This window comes from Heterodontus francisci, chromosome 1 (assembly GCF_036365525.1).
Source record: "Heterodontus francisci isolate sHetFra1 chromosome 1, sHetFra1.hap1, whole genome shotgun sequence".
NCBI lineage: Eukaryota > Metazoa > Chordata > Chondrichthyes > Heterodontiformes > Heterodontidae > Heterodontus > Heterodontus francisci.
Genome location: NC_090371.1, coordinates 47,923,595 through 47,939,428, shown reverse-complemented (window position 1 = coordinate 47,939,428; position 15,834 = coordinate 47,923,595). Strand labels below are relative to the sequence as shown.

Genomic DNA, 15,834 nt, shown 5'->3' with positions numbered 1-15,834 from the left:
TCTACAAGATGCACTGCAGCAATGCACCAAGGCTCCTTTGACAGCACCTTCCAAACCCATGACCTCTACCACCTTGAGGACAAGGGCAGCAGATGCATGGGAACACCACCACCTGCAAATTCTCCTCCAATCCACACACCATCCTGACTTGGAACTATATCGCCATTCCTTCACTGCCGCTGGTGCAAAATCCTGAAACTCCCTTCCTAACAGCACTGTGGTAAGCAGCACCCAATCCACATGTCCTGCAGTGGTTCAGGAAGGCAGCTCACCACCACGGGCAATTGGCGATGGGCAATAAATGCTGTCTTAGCCAACGATGCACACATCCCATGAATGAATAATAAAAAAACTGGCCCTGTGGAAAACGCAAGAAAATGGAAATGAGGACTTGTCCTACTCAACAGGTGCCCAGCACAACCATCCCTCCAGATGACATTGGTCTTAGATCCATAGCATGCATTGGACAGGAGTCTCCCCCTTTCCCTTCACCACAAGAAAGAGCTATCCAATGATCCTGTTGCTTACAGCCACCCATCTCGTCATTCCCCTGGAATGCCGCCAGGGCACCCTGGCAATCTCCAGAGTGCCTCCTCCATTAAAAAATAAAGAACAAAAGAATAAAGAACAGTACAGCACAGGAACAGGCCATTCGGTCCTCCAAGCCTGCGCCGATCTTGATGTCTGCCTAAACTAAAACCTTCTGCACTTCCGGGGTCCGTATCCCTCTATTCCCATCCTATTCATGTATTTGTCAAGATGCCTCTTAAACGTCTCTATCGTACCTGCTTCCACCACCTCCCCCGGCAACAATATCCAGGCTTGGGCTGATAAGTGGCAAGTAACATTCGCACCATACAAGTGCCAGGCAATGACCATCTCCAACAAGAGAAAATCTAACCATCTCCCCTTGACATTCAACAGCATTACCATCGCTGAATCCCCCACTAACATCCTAGGGGCTACCATTGACCAGAAACTGAATTGGTTACAAGAGCAGGTCAGAGGATCGGAATCCTGAAGCGAGTAACTCACCTCCTGACACCCCAAAGCCTGTCCACCATCTACAAGGCACAAGTCAGGAGTGTGATGGAATATTCTCCACTTGCCTGGATGGGTGCAGCTCCAACACCACTCAAGAAGCTCGACACCATCCAGGACAAAGCAGCCCGCTTGATTGGCACCCCGTCTACAAACATTCACTCCCTCGACCACCGATGCACAGTGGCAGCAGTGTGTACCATCTACAAGATGAACTGCAGCAATGCACCAAGGCTCCTTTGACAGCACCTTCCAAACCCGCAACCTCTACCAACTAGAAACACAACGGCAGCAAATGGATGGGAACACCACCACCTGCAAGTTCCCTCCAAGTCACACACCATCGTGACTTGGAACTATATCGCCGTTCCTTCACTGTCGCTGGGTCAAAATCCTGGAACTCCCTTCCTAATAGCACTGTGGGTATACCTACCACAAATGGATTGCAGTGGTTCAAGGCAGCTGCTCACCACCACCTTCTCAAGGGCAATTAGGGATGGGCAATAAATGCTGGCCTAGCCAGCGAAGCCCACATCCCTGAATGAATAATAAAAAAAATAAAATTGAGAAAACAGGACTTGGCGGGGAAGACCGTTTTCAGCCATCTGGACAGTGTCCAGTCCATTGAACAAAGAACAGTACAGCATAGGAACAGGCCATTCGACCCTCCAAGCCTGCGCCAATCTTGATGCCTGCCGAAACTAACACCTTCTGCACTTCTGGGGCCCATATCCCTCTATTCCCTTCCTATTCATATATTTGTCAAGATGTCTCTTAAATGTCACTATCGTATCTGCTTCCACCACCTCCCCCGGCAGCAAGTTCCAGGCACTCACCACCCTCTGTGTAAAGAACTTGCCTCGCAAATCCCCTCTAAACTTTGCCCCTCGCACCTTAAACCTATGTCCCCTAGTAACTGACTCTTCCACCCTGGGAAAAAGCTTCTGACTATCCACTCTGTCCATGCCGCTTATAACTTTGTAAACCTCTATCATGTCGCCCCTCCACCTCCGTCGTTCCAGTGAAAACAAATTAGTGTTAGATTGTAGGGCTGGGCTGCTTCACCACCTGTTCTGGCCATCTCCTGAGGGTTATGGATTCTCCTCCTGCAGGATGAGAGGAGAATGATTCATAAGTACGCTGTCCTCCCTCATCTCTTTCAGCTTGACATACACATGGGCTGATGTTCCCCTCAATGATGTCTTTATCTGACTGTCGCCCTATATTTAAGAGTGGCTGTATCTCAGTGTTGCAATCATTCACTTACTCTAACAATGTTAGGGGAACTAGAAACATTCTGTGAGGTCAGCATGCTTGCATTCTGGTGCTTATAGAGGTGGTACCCAATCGACTGGGTGCCTCTGACCAATCCCCTTACCAGACTGCAAGAGGTCATTGAACCTTTTCTACACCGGACCCAGGTCCTTCTTGTGGGTGTCCATCTGCTGACCTCCATGGCCATCTCCATCCAAGCCCCCTTGGTCTCACTGGGTGGATTTCTCCTTCCTGAGGCCAGGAAATACAGCTTTCTGTGAGACTGCATCAGTCAGCATCTCCAGGGAGGCAGCAGAGAGACATGGTGCCACTCGGGATGCATGCCCATGCCAAAACAGGCTTTCCGATCTACTTGCTGCTGGATTTCTAAAGGCAACCGCAAGCCCAGTCATGACTGCTGCTTGACTTTTAAAATTGTCCTCAGTAATCTGTTCCACCCTGCAGGACATTTCCGGCAGCTCTAATTAGGCGCCAGACTCGCCCTTGGGCCAGTTACCGACTTTGAATTTGAAAATTGCGTTGCATCACTGACGCTTCAGGAGCAGGAAATGTTCTGGGCATTGGGTTCCCAACCCCATAACGAAAATTGTGGCCTTTAAATCTTTGGGCACTGGCTACTGAATTATCTGGAGCTAATTGGGAAGAATACCTTCATTGACAAGTTTACCTCCTCAGATCCCATTAATCAGCCAGATTGACTTGGTCCACCAGCAACACTGCCCTAGAGTACTGTGGACCTGACTCGGATATCAGTTTACCATGTCTGCCACGGAGGGTTGACTTAGTTCCAGTCGTCATCCACATGTCATCTTGGAGCTATCTCAATGGCAAAGTGGGAGTGATCATTCACAAAGTGGTTTTAAAATTTAAATTAGAGTTTTCTCTCGTTCTTCTTGTAATGCATCAGTGATGGATTTAGTCCGTCCCGACACCCCATCATCTCAAATGCTGTATGCTTACAATAGCAGTGTATCCGGCATTTGTACTTTGAAAAAAAATTGGAGATGCTGGAAATCTGAAACTAAAACATAAAATATTGAAAAAATTCAATAGATTGCTGCAAAGAACAGGCAAATTAATGTTTCAGGTGTTGACCCTCAAGCTGCGAAATTCATCTCTGTAGCGCCGCTGAAGTAGGCGTTACAGAAGACGATCTCCTTCAAGGGTGTGCGTGCTGTGCTGACAGCCACATCTGGCATGACTCTCACAGCCCTGCTGGCTGATGTGGCACCCATAGCCCATTTGTACCATACAAGTCCAATGTACAAATTCGCATGTTATTCAACAAGGATCGGGCATTCAACTGCAAGAGAGGCTCAGCACTAGCGTTATTTAAAGAGCCAGGCACCCAAGTTACAACTTGATTTTTCAGAACTTCTGCTATTGCAATGCGTCTGGAATTACTGTAGTGTGTTTTTGGAGGTGTTATGGTAAGTTCCTGAATTTGGCAGGAACTGTTGCTGCATCCTCACAGGGAGGGCAGAGGATTTGGTGACCTGTCCACATAAAGTGTGCAACAGGTATGGGGACAGCAGTTGCAGTACCTCTAGGTCTGCAGCATGACAGGGAGATGGTGCAGAGGCGGTGGAGAGGGCAAATTCTGCGTAATGCTGTGTGCAAGTTGGAGCCAGACCCCTCCATTCTCCTTGACAGGAGGTTGCCTGGCAAGCCAGCCAATGCAGCCAGCATATCAGTGTCATGCTCATTAGCATTCTCCTGTATGCTGCCCCATCAAGGTCCTCATCTTAGTACCTCGTAGTGGGACTGGTCTGCAACCTTACTTTCCGGTGAGCTGGCAAAAAAATCATCTTTTACCCCTGGCCTAACTGCAGCCCATTTGTGCCCTGTGACCCACCACCAACTAACCTCAGCTCTATATTGAACCTCCAGTATCTGAGCTTGTGGCTGTGAGTGCCAAGTCAAGTGATGGGGCCTCATCATCAGTGGTATGGTGTTGCTCTCTCACCTCCTCCTGGAGCTGCTGTGGCTGAATAGGCACCAGTTCTTAGGTGTCTGAAAACAGGAAATCCGAAGGGGGAAGTTGAGGTGAGGGAAAGGGAGTGAGGAGGGAAGCAAGATGTCCACGGTCACACCATCTGCAACTTGCTCATTGTACTACGTAGGATGAGGTTGAGCTGGGAGCTGAGAAGGGGCATAAGGCAGGAACTTACCATCGTCCTCAATGTTCTCACTGATGCCAGTTGTCACGGGCTCTGTTGCAGCTGCCCCATGATACAGAGAGCCATCTTGTCCTGCAAGAGAAGGGGAAGATTGTGTTGTACTGTGTTTGGATGATAGCTGAATAGCTGGAGGTATGTGGAGAGCTGGGTGTGAGGCTTGCATCATTGGTCGATATGTGAGGGTGAGGTGGAGTATCTGGATCTTAGGCATGAGTCCTGAGTGGCAGGGCCTGCTAATGCGTGAGTGATGGGGGTGTGGTGCATTGAGCAATGTGAGAGGCTGGTGGAGTGGTGGATAGGAGATGTCATGTGAAGATGCATTCACTGATCTTGACCACCCATGTGAGGTCATTGGACTTCTTGTGGCACTGCTGCTAGAACCTCGGGTTCTGATGCCAGGAATTGACCTCCCTGGCCACCCAGTCCTTTCTGAGGATTGTCTTTGAGGGTCTCCTGCCCCTCCCCGTGCCCCCCCACTTCTCCAACCACAGCACCATGGCATCACTCCTGCTGTCCATGTCCACCACAAAGACTTCCAGGGCCACATCCCTGACCCAGAAACCCCCCCTCTGACCTGTGTTCCATTTTCCTTGTTTAGAATTGCAGCAATAGTATTCAGCGACAGCCTCCTGTCATTCGGTGAAGCTTCCCTTTAGAAGGAACAGATTGCCTTTAAGAACAGAAGGCTGGCTGCACCGCATGCCATCACTACAACACCGTTCAGCTCCCTGCTGAGCGCAGAGGCAGCAATGCTGGAGCTGCTTGGCCTTTTGTTACAATCATGGAAATGAGATAATAGCACTAGCATACTGCCCACCTCTACCAGAACCAGCATGGGCAGGTCATGAATTGTGACCTCCTCGGCCGATTTAACAGCGCTGTCCAATTTTTAGCCCCGAATCTGTAATATCGTCCAGTTCTGATTAACAGCTTTTAAAAAGAACAGAACGAAGGGAAGGGTAGGGCATACAGAAGTGTGCGTGCACACACACACACACACACACACACTATTAGCTTGAGCTAACAGGAGGCATAATGAGAGAAATTTTAAAAAGATGTTTATGAGCAGAAAAATTATGAATAGCACAGGAGGTGTCTTCATTATTCTCAACCATATAGTATGGAAATTATGTAAATTTTTTTATCTTGCTTCTTCAGCTGCTAGGTCTCACAACTCGCATAAATGAATGATTCCAATTCTTTGTGATTCCTCTGAATATTGATGGTTCACCATTGACAACCAGCATTCATGACCTTATTCATAAGATCATAAGAAATAGAAGCAGGAGTAGGCCATTTGGCCCCTCGAGCCTGCTCCGCCATTCAATTAGGTCATGGCTAATCTGACTGTGGCCTTAACTCCACTTTCCTGTGTGCCCCACATGACTTTGATTCCCTTGTAGATCAAAAATCTGTCTAACTCAGCCTTGAATATATTCATGACCCAGCCTCCGCTGCTCTCTGAGAAAGAGAATTCCAAAGATTAGTGACCCTCTGAGAGAGGAAATTCCACCTCATCTCCGTCTTAATTGAACCTGTGCCCCCTAGTTCTAGACTCACTCATGAGGGGAAACATCCTGTCAGCATCAACCCTGTCAAGCCACCTCAGAATCTTACATGTTTCAATAAGATTACCTTTCATTCTTCTAAACTCCAATGAGTCCAACCTGCTCGACCTTTCATCATAAGACGAAAGAATCAGCCTAGTAAACCTGCTGTGAACTGCTTCCAATGCAAGTATATCCCTTCTTAAATAAGAAGACCAAAACTAGATGCGGTTTTCTAGGTGTGATCTCACTAATGCCCTGTACAGCTGTAGCAAGGCTTCTCTACTTTTATATTCCATGCCCCTTGCAATAATGGCAAACATTCCATTTGCCTTCTTAATTACTTGCTGTACCTACATGCTAACTGGATATAAATATCGCCCAGAAGGTTTAATTTAATTTAAAGGGTTAAGTCATGGCAGGAGAGCTCAAAGCCGTGGTGTGCTGCTCGTGCTCCATGTCGGAAGCCGGGAACAATTCCAGTGCCCGGGACCAGCATGTGTGCAGGAAGTGTGTCCAGCTGCAGCTCCTGGAAGCCCGGGTTTCAGAGCTGGAGCGGCAGCTGGGGACACTGTGGAGCATCCACGAGGTGGAGAGTATCGTGGATAGCACGTAGAGAGAGGTGGTCACACCCCACAGGCAGGAGGGGAATGGTGACCACCAGGCAGAGCAAGAGGTCTAGTCAGGCAGTGCAGGAATCTCCTGTGGCTATTCCCCTGCAAAACAGATATACTGCTTTGGATACTATTGGGGGGAATGACCTCTAAGGGGAAAGCAGCAACAGCCCAATTCGTTGCACCACGGTTGGCTCTGCTGCACAGGGGAGGAGTAAAAAAATGTGGGAATGCAATAGTTATAGGGGATTCAATTGTAAGGGGAATAGATAGGTGTTTCTGTGGCCGCAAAAGAGACTCCACGATGGTATGTTGCCTCCCTGGTGCTAGGGTCAAGGATGTCTCAGAGGGATTACAGGACATTCTGAAGAGGGAGGGTAAACAGCCAGTGGTCGTGGTACACATTGGTACAAACGACATAGGTAAAAAAAAAGGATGAGGTCCTAAAAGCAGAATATGGGGAGCTAGGAAGTAAGTTGAAAAGTAGGACCTCAAAGGTAGTGATCTCAGGATTATTACCAGTGCCTCGTGTTAGTCAGAGTAGAAATAGCAGGATATATCGGATGAATACGTGGCTGAAGATATGGTGTGAGGGGGAGGGATTTAGATTCCTGGGGCATTGGGACCGGTTCTGGGGGAGGTGGGACCGGTACAAACTGGATGGGTTACACCTGGGCAGGACCAGGACTGATGTCCTAGGGGGAGTATTTGCTAGAGTGGTTGGGGAGGGTTTAAACTAAAATGGCAGGGGGATGGGAACCTTTGCAAGGAGACAGAGGAGGGGGAATCAAAGACAAGAACAAAAGACAGTAAGGGGAATAAGAAAAATGATAGGCAGAGAAATCAAGGGCCAGAATCAAACAGGGACACAGTGAAAAATATTGGGAAGGGGATTTGGACAAGTTGAGTGAGTGGGCTAATGCATGGCAGATGCAGTATAATGTGGATAAATGTGAGGTTATCCACTTTGGTAGCAAAAACAGGAAGGCAGATTATTATCTGAACGGTTATAAACTGAGAGAGGGGAATATGCAGCGAGACCTGGGTGTTCTTGTACACCAGTTGCTGAAGGTAAGCATGCAGGTGCAACAGGCGGTAAAAAAGGCAAATGGTATGTTGGCCTTCATAGCGAGAGGATTCGAGTACAGAAGCAGGGATGTCTTGCTGCAATTATACAGGTCCTTGATGAGGCCACACCTGGAATATTGTGTGCAGTTTTGGTCTCCTTATCTGAGGAAGGATGTTCTTGCTATAGAGGGAGTGCAGCAAAGGTTTACCAGACTGATTCCTGGGATGGCGGGACTGACATATGAGGAGAGATTGAGTCGGTTAGGATTATATTCGCTGGAGTTCAGAAGAGTGAGGGGGGAATCTCATAGAAACCTATAAAATTCTAACAGGACTTGACAGGGTAGATGCAGGAAGGATGTTCCCGATGGTGGGGGAGTCCAAAACCAGGGGTCATAGTCTAAGGATACGGGTAAACCATTCAGGACTGAGATGAGGAGAAATTTCTTCACCCACAGAGTGGTGAGCCTGTGAAATTCGCTACCACAGAAAGCAGTTGAGGCCAAAATATTGAATGTTTTCAAAAAGGAGTTAGATATACATCCTGGGGGGGAGGTTTGCTAGTGCTCTTCGGGGGGGGTTTAAACTAATTCAGCAGGGGAATGGGAACCTAAATTGTAGTGCCAGTGTACAGGATGTTGAGAGTAGTGTGGTCAGGGATAAGGTTACAAGGACGCAAGAGGGCACTGGCAAGCAAGAACCTGGTTTAAAGTGTGTCTACTTCAACGCCAGGAGCATCCGGAATAAGGTGGGTGAGCTTGCAGCATGGGTTGGTACCTGGGATCTCGATGTAGTGGCCATTTCGGAGACATGGGTAGAGCAGGGGCAGGAATGGATGTTGCAGGTTCCGGGATTTAGATGTTTCAGTAAGAACAGAGAAGATGGTAAAAGGGGGGGAGGTGTGGCATTGTTAATCAAGGAGAGTATTACAGCGACAGAAAGGACGTTTGAGGACTCGTCTACTGAGGTAGTATGGGCCGAGGTTAGAAACAGGAAAGGTGAGGTCACCCTGTTGGGAGTCTTTTATAGACCTCCGAATAGTTCCAGAGATGTAGAGGAAAGGATAGCGAAGATGATTCTCGACAGGGGCGAGAGTAACAGGGTAGTTGTTATGGGGGACTTTAACTTTCCAAATATTGACTGGAAATACTATAGTTCGAGTACTTTAGATGGGTCAGTTTTTGTCCAGTGTGTGCAGGAGGGTTTTCTGACACAGTATGTAGACAGGCCAACCAGGGGCGATGCCACATTGGATTTGGTACTGGGTAATGAACCCGGCCAGGTGTTAGATTTAGATGTAGGTGAGCACTTTGGTGATAGTGATCACAATTCGGTTAGGTTTACCTTAGCGATGGGCAGGGACAGGTATATACCGCAGGGCAAGAATTATAGCTGGGGGAAAGGAAATTATGATGCGATTAGGCAAGATTTAGGATGCGTAGGTTGGGGAAGGAAACTGCAGGGGATGGGAACAATCGAAATGTGGAGCTTATTCAAGGAGCAGCTACTGTGTGTCCTTGATAAGTATGTACCTGTCAGGCAGGGAGGAAGTTGTCGAGCGAGGGAGCCGTGGTTTACTAAAGAAGTTGAAGCGCTTGTCAAGAGGAAGAAGAAGGCTTATGTTAGGATGAGACGTGAAGGCTCAGTTAGGGCGCTTGAGAGTTACAAGCTAGCCAGGAAGGATCTAAAGGGACGGCTAAGAAGAGCAAGGAGAGGACACGAGAAGTCATTGGCGGATAGGATCAGGGAAAACCCTAAGGCTTTCTATAGGTACATCAGGAATAAAAGAATGACTAGAGTTAGATTAGGGCCAATCAAGGATAGTAGTGGGAAGTTGTGTGTGGAATCAGAGGAGATAGGGGAAGCGTTAAATGAATATTTTGCGTCAGTATTTACAGTAGAGAAAGAAAATGTTGTCGAGGAGAATACTGGGATTCAGGCTACTAGGCTAGATGGGATTGAGGTTCACAAGGAGGAGGTGTTAGCAATTTTGGAAAGTGTGAAAATAGATAAGTCCCCTGGGCCAGATGGGATTTATCCTAGGATTCTCTGGGAAGCCAGGGAGGAGATTGCAGAGCCTTTGTCCTTGATCTTTATGTCGTCATTGTCGACAGGAATAGTGCCGGAAGACTGGAGGATAGCAAATGTTGTCCCCTTGTTCAAGAAGGGGAGTAGAGACAGCCCTGGTAATTATAGACCTGTGAGCCTTACTTCGGTTGTGGGTAAAATGTTGGAAAAGGTTATAAGAGACAGGATTTATAATCATCTAGAAAAGAATAAGTTCATTAGCGATAATCAGCACGGTTTTGTGAAGGGTAGGTCGTGCCTCACAAACCTTATTGAGTTTTTCGAGAAGGTGACCAAACAGGTGGATAAGGGTAAAGCAGTGGATGTGGTGTATATGGATTTCAGTAAGGCGTTTGATAAGGTTCCCCACGGTAGGCTATTGCAGAAAATACGGAAGTATGGGGTTGAAGGTGATTTAGAGCTTTGGATCAGAAATTGGCTAGCTGAAAGAAGACAGAGGGTGGTGGTTGATGGCAAATGTTCATCCTGGAGTTTAGTTACTAGTGGTGCACCGCAAGGATCTGTTTTGGGGCCACTGCTGTTTGTCATTTTTATAAATGACCTGGAAGAGGGTGTAGAAGGGTGGGTTAGTAAATTTGCGGATGACACTAAGGTCGATGGAGTTGTGGATAGTGCCGAAGGACGTTGTAGGTTACAGAGGGACATAGATACGCTGCAGAGCTGGGCTGAGAGATGGCAAATGGAGTTTAATGCGGAAAAGTGTGAGGTGATTCACTTTGGAAGGAGTAACAGGAATGCAGAGTACTGGGCTAATGGGAAGATTCTTGGTAGTGTAGATGAACAGAGAGATCTTGGTGTCCAGGTACATAAATCCCTGAAGGTTGCTACCCAGGTTAATAGGGCTGTTAAGAAGGCATATGGTGTGTTAGCTTTTATTAGTAGGGGGATCGAGTTTCGGAGCCACGAGGTCATGCTGCAGCTGTACAAAACTCTGGTGAGACCGCACCTGGAGTATTGCATGCAGTTCTGGTCACCGCATTATAGGAAGGATGTGGAAGCTTTGGAAAGGGTGCAGAGAAGATTTACTAGGATGTTGCCTGGTCTGGAGGGAAGGTCTTACGAGGAAAGGCTGAGGGACTTGAGGTTGTTTTCGTTGGAGAGAAGGAGGAGGAGAGGTGACTTAATAGAGACATATAAGATAATCAGAGGGTTAGATAGGGTGGATAGTGAGAGTCTTTTTCCTCGGATGGTGATGGCAAACACGAGGGGACATAGCTTTAAGTTGAGGGGTGATAGATATAGGACAGATGTCAGAGGTAGTTTCTTTACTCAGAGAGTAGTAGGGGTGTGGAACGTCCTGCCTGCAGCAGTAGTAGACTCGCCAACTTTAAGGGCATTTAAGTGGTCATTGGATAGACATATGGATGAAAATGGAATAGTGTAGGTCAGATGGTTTCACAGGTCGGCGCAACATCGAGGGCCGTAATGTTCTAATTCTAATTCTAAATATAGTTCTTGGGTCCAAAGGGATCAAAGGGTATGGCGCGAAAGCTGGAAGAGGCTACTGAGTTGGATGATCAGCCATGATCATAATGAATGGCGGAGCAGGCTCGAGGGGCCAAATGGCCTACTCCTGCTCCTATTTTCTATGTAACTATTTGTCATTCATGTACAAGGATTAACAGCCTGATGTTGCTCGCTTCATCATGTGTCTTCTGTTATGCTCTTTCAGTTTTTCAATACTGTATCATGACCCAAGTTTAAAGTTTGGTATTAATTAATCATTGGATCTCAGTTACTATCATCTATTGTCACTATGATCTCTTGAAAATCATCTCAATTGCCTTTGGGGCTTGGAGAGAAATTTATCTGAATTTTTTTCTTTATATAATCTTCTCTGATTTAGCCTAGGGTTTTTAAAAATCTGGTTCTTTGCCTCTTGCAGGCCTCTTGCTGGCTATAAATTAGAGAGTATAATCAAAGTCATGATTCTTATCTGCATCATGACTGTTTGAGTTTGGCTTGATGCATCTGCCAGCCTTCACCTGACTTTTCATATGTTCGGCTGTTTGCTGGGAAACAGAATGAGAGATAGCATGTCGACTTCTCAAACTCCTGTTGTTCTTTTCAAATCATTTGGTGTTTCTCACCTCTGGCATGACACAGCATTTACTATCTATCTAGAAATTTTTCATATCTTTTGACATCATACATAAAACATTCCGTATCTATTTGTGCTGATTGACGTTAAAATGCCTAGCATTGATAACCTCTTGCCACATTTACTCAAACCTGGATTAATTCTTCTTAGTGTGGAGCATGAGCTGAGTATTTTAACAATAGCATTACACTAAGCTCTTGCAATGCCAAGTGTGGCACAGACTGGACTGCACATACCAGAAAGATTCTTGATCCAGTTGCAAATCTGTGCTGAGCCTTGCAGTTGGTGTTAGCAACATGTTGGGTGGGGGGTGGGTGGGGGGGAGTGGGGAGCATGGAAAAATACCATCCTAGGTTTTGCTGTTGACCACTTTCTATTGTTTCCTGCTGGAAAATCACATTTACATGTCACCCTTGATAAATTAAACTGATATTAACTATCTTTGCTTACACATGAATGATGACTGTCTGGGCTTTCAAAGAAGTCTATTGGCATCAGTGGAACTGTAACCCATCCAGATTTCCATACTTTCAGGACCAGAGCGGAGAAATCTGGAAAGGTGTAAGTGGGGGTGCGGCAAGGTGGTTGAGAGCATTAGCTTGGAGCATTTTACAAATCTTTAAAAGAGAGAAAAGAGCCTATATATATATAGCATCTTATCACATTTGCAAGATGTCCCAAAGTACATGGCAGCAAGTGAATTACGTTTGAAGTGCTGGTGCTGTTATTGACAAACTCCGCACCCAATTTACACAAAACAAGGTCCCGCAAATGGCATATGAATGAATGATCAGGTAATTGTTCTTGCAGTGTAGATGAAAGAAGAGTTTTGACCAAGACATTAGGGGAAGTTCATGACAAGTTTGTGGAAGGGTTTAAACTCATGACTATCTGACTCAGGCAGGAGTGCTACTAACTGAGGAAAAAAATAAATTCTCTTTTAGAACATTCAGAACCACAAAGCCGACTTTAATTTACTCTGAACATCTATTACCAGATTGTTTTATTACAGAATGTTTTGTAGATTTATGTATGTGTACAAACATCATTAATTCTGCCTGACCAGAGGGGCAGGAGAGAAGCCTGCTAAAATGCAAAGAAAAATCAGCACTTCAAGTGTTAATGTTCTGTCTGATGATGCCAACTCTGAACTGCCCACCTCCTAACCTGGGCGGGTTACAAATACAGTGCACAGCTTTAGCTGTGTGAATATGTGTAGGAGAGGCTGAAAAAACATTCCAGCTTAATAAGAGAGACTATTAATGGGGAGTAGGGGGTGGGAGTGGTGGTGAGTTAATATCTGTTAGCATGTGGTTTGATCACATTCCTAATTCTGTCTTCTCATGCAAAGGGCTGCAAAGGGCTATAGGGGCTGGCAGAAGAATGAGAGGTGGGGTAATCCAGTTCAAACTGGCCTGGCAGCAAAGGGCGTTTTCTTGGCAGCATTTTCAACTGCTGAGCACCGCTGGTACTGTCTTTAAAAAGCAGCAGCAGCAGCAGCACCATTTAACAAAGAAATTCTGAACAGTGAAACAGAGGTTGCATTTGGTTCAGTATTTAATGCTTGTTTTTCAGGTACTCTCCTAAGGTCACTGTGCACAGGATGTATTCACCAGGCATAGGGGATAGAAGGAGAGGGAGGGTATTCCGGCACATTATAAACTTCATACACGCCCTTCCTTAATTGCCATGGGTTTAAGCCAGTTCTACAATCTTCCCTTGGATCATTTTCAACCCTTCCCACAGTGCTCCCTGTAGTGTGTGCGGGTGTAGTTTTCACTTCTAACTTTAATTTTAAAAATCCAGCCATTTGAGAATAATTATATCCACCATTTTCTCTCCCATGAACAGTGGATAATCTCATGTAGCAATTCAAATATTGCCATTTGAAATCTTGAAACTATTTTTCCTTGGTAAATAAACACTTCTATGTTCATATAAAATAGATCTGCTTTTTACCCTTTCCATTGCCGCCGCCCTGTGGTTTCTTTTCTTAAATACTAGAACCAACCCTTTCCCTTATCCTCTTGTCATTGGCACAGTGCCCTTGCTGCTGGGAGGACAGGTGAGAAGAATTGCTGGTTGCTCTGTGGCATGCTTGTGCAGTGTGTCTCTCTCACTCCTACTTTCACTGTCACTGCGTGTGCGCCTCTCTTGTCTCTCTGGCCAGTGATCCTTACAGTAAGAAGCATGTTGTCGTCTGAAGGCACCTATTGTACTGTAAGTCTTTCTGATATACGTACTCAGCATGTTACCTTTTTTCACACTGTCGTAGTCAATTTTCTCAGCAAAACTAAGTTAGTGTTTTTATTACGTGCAAGCAAAGAAAACTGAATCTGGGTAAAACCACCCAAAGTCAAGAATCTTAATCGTTCTGTGTGTAATAACGCTAGGAGCTGATGAATTGATGATTTTAAATTATATATATAAATGTATGCATTGTTCTCAGAAGGGGACAGTATGATGAGAGAGGAGATGGGATAACCATATGTAGTGTGAAATGGAAAGTGTTGGACAGGAATCACAACGAGAAGGGGTACATTTAAATATTTGTGGTCAGTATTTTTCCTGTCCAGTGAGTATCAGTTTGTTCATCTCTGTAGTAACAGCGGCTGCATTTCACTGTGTGTAAAACACTTTGTGAAGTTTTTTGGGAAACTAATAAAACACTACGTAAATGCACAGTCGTTTTATTATGTAGGATCTTGAAGTAGTGTATAATTATCACACTAAGCCATTGGCAGTTGAGTCTTGGCTGCCAACTGGATGATCCTAAGAATAGTTGTTATTCATTGCCATGTCTAGTGAGCTGGAGTGAAGTTTCTTCTTTGTTACTAAGGTGGAGATAATCTGTTCAGCTGCTTATGCCGTAGCTTTCCCTTCTCCATATCCACCAAGCCAAAGTTCCCTCAAGGTTCAACCCTACTCTGAACCTGAACTCTCATCCTTCTCCACTTTCTCCTCTACCTTCCTCATGCCCTCTCTGAGAGCATCTTGTCAATGAAACCCGCTTACTGTTCTCTTGACCTTATTCCACTAAACTGCTGACCATGTAACTTCCCTGCCCAGCCCCCATGCTATCAAACATTGTAGATGTTTGCCTCTCTTCAGGTACTGTACTCCTCCCTTTCAAATCTGTTGTCATAAAAAAAACTTCAAAAAAACAGCTCTTGACTGCACTGTCTTTGCAAACTTCCACTCCATCTCCAACCTTCCTTTTCTCTCCAAGATCCTTGAATATATTTTCATCATCTAAATCCATGCCCACCTTTCCTGTCCCTGCCAAAGCACTGAAACTGCCTAATCAAAGTCACAAATGCCATTCACTATGACTGTGAGGATGGTGCACTATCCCTCCTCATCCTTCTCGACTTCTCTGTAGCTTTTGACACCGTTGGCCACACCATTCCCTTCCAGTGCACCTCCTCCATTGTCCAGCTGAGTGAAACTGCTCTTGCCAGGTTCCACTCTTGCCTATCTGGACCTAACCAGAAACTTTCCTACAATGGCATCTCTTCTCACCCTTGCATGTTAACTTTGGAGTCCCTGAAGGATTTACTCTTAATCCCCTCCTATTTTGCATTCACATGTTGCCCCTTGGCAACATCATCCAAAGACATGACATCAGGCTCCACTTATATGCTGATGACACACAGCTGTACCTCTGGACCCTCACTAACTCTCGTTGTCAGACTGCTTGTCTGTCATCCAGTTCTGGGTGAGCTGCAATTTCCTCTAATTAAACATTAGGAAGACTGAAGCTAGTGTCTTTGGCCCTGGCTACAAACTCCCTCATCACCAAAGCAGGGAAGTTCTGCTTAATCTTATGCTGAACCTTTGTAAAGCTCTGGTTAGGCCATAAGAATATAAGAAATAGGAGCAGGAGTAGGCCAGCTACAATATTGCATTTAGTTATAGCA

At 45.9% G+C, this 15,834-nt stretch overlaps 1 protein-coding gene across 8 annotated transcripts in view; it reads left to right on the top strand.

Annotated features, from left to right (window-relative positions):
* The window catches only part of LOC137377086 (zinc finger and BTB domain-containing protein 7C), a 379,658-nt gene that overhangs the window by 201,304 nt on the left and 162,520 nt on the right, over window positions 1-15,834 (top strand). The window contains exon 1 of one of the 8 annotated variants that reach the window (XM_068046912.1): window positions 14,062-14,134. The exons of 6 other annotated variants lie outside the window; for them this stretch is intronic. The gene's annotated coding sequence lies outside the window, so the exon portion shown is untranslated. Of the gene's footprint in view, window positions 1-14,061; window positions 14,135-15,834 lie in introns of those variants that run through there. One more of the 8 variants, XM_068046972.1, reaches the window with a different exon arrangement.